The 4,061-nt window shown below is 38.3% G+C and overlaps 1 long non-coding RNA gene across 1 annotated transcript in view; it reads right to left on the reverse strand.

Annotated features, from left to right (window-relative positions):
* LOC128247817 (uncharacterized) overlaps window positions 1–4,055 on the reverse strand; it is a 52,585-nt gene extending 48,530 nt beyond the window's left edge. The window contains exon 1 of the long non-coding RNA XR_008264138.1: window positions 3,364–4,055. This is a non-coding gene — a long non-coding RNA (uncharacterized LOC128247817). The remainder of the gene's footprint in view (window positions 1–3,363) is intronic.
* Window positions 4,056–4,061: the final 6 nt, after the last annotated feature.

Consider the following 4,061-nt stretch of genomic DNA (forward strand, 5'->3'; position numbering starts at 1 on the left):
TGTGTGTGTGTGTGTGTGTAACGCACATGAATGAAAACACACTAACAGGGACGTAATTGTCCGAAAAATGCCGATCGAGAATTCTTAATACTGACGTCAGTTTCGGCAATTTCCGTTGTCTCATCAGTGAAATCCATTCGATTGTTGGGCTTTTTCCGGACCTGCCTCGCTATTAGTATTTATTTTTTCACTAAATGCAGGTACCTATCCTAGTAACCAAAGTTTATATATGGACCTTCAAATTACAATTTTTTTTACTCGTAAACCCCGATTAGGAACCCCTGGTCTAGAGTATCAATCTCAACTACTTCAGCATAAAACTTTTTTGAGACCGTTGAGGCATTCAGTTAGTGATTTTACCTCATAAAAGTAGTCCTTTTATTTTTTTTACCCGTTTCAGTCATTTTGACAGCGGCCCACAGCGTAAACTAGACGAGAACTGAGATAAATCGGTCACAGGCAACGCTGTGTAGTTAAAGACCTCATTTTGCGACTGTTTTTGAGTTCAGTCCCACTGCGTGGCATTTTGGGTAAATGTCTTCTTATAGCCCCAGGCCAACCAATGCTTTGTGAGTGATCTTCATAGTCAAGATCTGTGTCGAAGCCGTCGTATGTGCATGTATATACGTATGTCTTTGCGTTCGTATTTGCGTATTCCCTCCCTAACCACTATCGCTTGGCAACTAGTGTTGGTTTGTTTATGGCTCCGTAACTTCCCACTCAGGAAAAGGGATGGATAGAATAGGCACCAGACGTTTCAGATAATTACTGGGGACAATTTCTTCGACTAAACCCATCAATTTAGTGCCCCAGTATGGCTGCAATCCAACGGGTGAAACAACGATAAAAGATTACGAAGCCTTCCTGTGTCTGAATGTGAATGCATTCTTTCTATGCTGTTGATGTGTGGGTGATAAAGAGTGAGGAATTTTCCTGAAGGACGGTTTCATATGTTTGACCGCTCCTCAGAGATATATCCTACTTCCTTCCTCAATCAGCAGCTCAGATGAGCTACTATATTAAAGACAGTCATGAATTAGGCTAGCGGTTTGCGTGTGCGCGCGACCGCATATATAAACGGGGGTGGGGCATGTGTGTGTGTATGTGTGTGTATGTGTTGAAGGCTAATTGCTACATATATACATGCTTTTTACTCACTTTCATGGGAGACTCTCACACAGTGAACAAATGCAATCGAAGTTTCCCATGTGTAGTTTCCAGTATATCAAACTGAACACTAACGAAGCTGTCAGATTGTAAAAATAGGAAAGGTTTTTAATCGTTTACGTAACAGAAGACAAATAAATAGATAATTAAATAAAAGAGGAAAATTTTATGTGATCAAAAGTTAATTGACAGGTTAATTAGATTAATTTTGCCGATTCATTGTCATGGCTTGTTTATAAGATAGATTATTTGTTAGTTTTCTTGACAACCAGTGTTGGGTTTTTTTTTTACCTCCCCGTAACTTGGCGGTTCGGCAAATACAGATAGAAAGATTACCAGGCTTTGAAAAACATTAGTACTGGTGTCGATTCGTTCCACTAAAACCTTTCAGGGCGGAGCCCCAGTATGGCCGAAAGGTGCAGCCTTGTCTCACACACTGTGTCACAGAGATTCTGGTTGCAATTTACGTTAAGAGTAGACGAGTCTGTGCAATACATGGTCACGTACAAGGTAATTCAGTTGGTTGAACAACTGAGACTTTATCGTCAAACAACGGACATTATCACCATGGCCCTTTAATGATATGGATATTTTACAGAATGTATCGTAATCCACCTTGATTTTCGAATGAGATAAAAGTAATAAAATGTTATTGACTTCGATAGGAGTTGTAGGAGTACAGTATTTATGTTTTATAGATTATGTGCCGATGTGCTAAGAGTATTTGTTTAATAATAGATGTATTGTATACAGGTAGAGTCTTACATGTTTCGGTTGTGCAAAACTTACACGGTTTTTTATTACCACAATACGATTTTGCGAAGTTTATGATAAGCCAGTTGCTTGTGTATGCACTATGCTTGTTCTGCTTTTCAATTCTCATATGAACAAGATAAAGAAGTATATATAATTCTGCATATATTGTGATAGGTGAGTGTGCATATGCTTGTTTATTTGTGTGTTTATGCGCGCGCGTATGTGTTACAACGAGTTTATTATAATAGTATATCTATATCATATAGCCGCTCTGCTTATCAGCGTTAAATCTTTGACATAATTTGTGGTTTCGTTTGGTCGTTAAAGAAATAAAAAGTAAACACTGTGTATGGATGTAGGTATAAATACGAGTGTATATGTGTGCGCGTGTTTCTTCGAAAGCACATCTTGTCGTAATTGCTCGAAATGTGGAGTAGATAAAACAGCCGACAACTGATGAACGGTCGTTCTTTATGTTACTTGTCTTGTTTTTCCATTTGTTTCTATCGTTGTTCGCATAAAATAGTTCGCATTCCATGTTTTCGTATTTCATGTTGCTTACCTTTTGTGACGTCCTGTACCCATATGTGCATATATATACATATACGTATGTATGTAAGTATATACATATATGTATGTATATATGCATATATATATTATATACACATATATATAACATAAATAATATATAAATATATGCATATATCCATACATATATGTACATACCTACATCTATATGTATACATGCATGCATGTATGGGTACAGGACATCACAGAAAACGTTAAACACAATGAGAAACGAAAACATAAAGACGAAGACAAGAAACGAACTTTTTTTTCGAACAACGGAAAAAATAAACAGAGAAACGAGACATGCAACAAAAAGAATATTTCCCTTCTTCAGTTGTCCCTGTTCCATCTACTCCGCCTGTTGTTATTTGACGTTGTTGAAAAACTGGTCACTTTGTACCCGGGACATTGGCTTTTGACTTCCTAAGGGAATAAAAGCTGGAGGCAAAATTCTTTTGTGCCAAAAACAAGGGGTGCGCGTGTGAACGTGCGCGCACACACACACATACACACACAAGTTTGTGTGTGTATGTGTGTGTGTGTGTGTGTGTGTGTGTGTGTTTATCTATCTATGTACAGAAGGGTAGAAAAAAGATATACCGCTAGTTTTTTTTATGTGTTGTATTTTAGAATCATCACCCCACTCTGCTGTGATGATTCTAAAATACAACAAGCTGTAAGGAACTAGTTTGATTTTTGTAGATAATAAGGGTGCGCAGATTATGAATTTTGAATGAAGAGCTAGGGCCCGGAAGCAAAAAGTTGCAGAGGCCCTCTAAAAGTTATGCGACGGCCTTGGTATATATGCACGTGTATGTCATGCAGTGGGACTGATTTCGGAACCATGTATTTGGAAAGCAAGCTTCTTACCACTTTTGTATCTAGAGCACATTGGGCGGCAAATCACTCCACTGGCTTCTGGTGTCCTCTACATCCGGCTATGTGATATTAGCCTTTCTCATGTCGGTTATGAATTTTTCTGCGCATGTACTTTCCTATCTACCTCTATTTTCTCCCCTTTGGTGGTGTCCATTTGAAAGCTGTTTTAGAATGACGTTGTTCTGGTAACGGAGGTGTGTGACCTGCTAGTCTTCGTTATGCAATAACTTCTCTGAGTGGTCTTGCGCTGGTTCTCTTTAAATGTCATCATTGTTTACATAATCTTGCCAGAAGGTTGTTAGAATCCTTCTGAAGTATCTTTGAAGAATCTTCGATGAAAAACATCTAGCTTTCTGTTTACTTTCACCGTGCTCTTCCGTGTCTCACTGACATAGAGAACTGTTGGTTATACTATACTGTTATAGAGCCAGACATTTGTAAAGCAGGTGTCGGTTGACTATACAGTGCACATTCTCTAGAACAGAGTCGCGGCTTTGCGAATCCATGGTTGATGTTAGTCTCAATATCGCCATTGTTACTAACGGTGCTACCCAGATAACTAGACATTTCTTGGACTACATCCTTCTGCAGATAGACCTTTGTGCCTGATGTATAAAGGTTTTGTAAAACTTTCTGCATTGCTAAAAATTTTCTTTCTTTTCCTTTTCTTTTTCTATTTCTGTATTACA

Source organism: Octopus bimaculoides, chromosome 5 (assembly GCF_001194135.2).
Source record: "Octopus bimaculoides isolate UCB-OBI-ISO-001 chromosome 5, ASM119413v2, whole genome shotgun sequence".
NCBI lineage: Eukaryota > Metazoa > Mollusca > Cephalopoda > Octopoda > Octopodidae > Octopus > Octopus bimaculoides.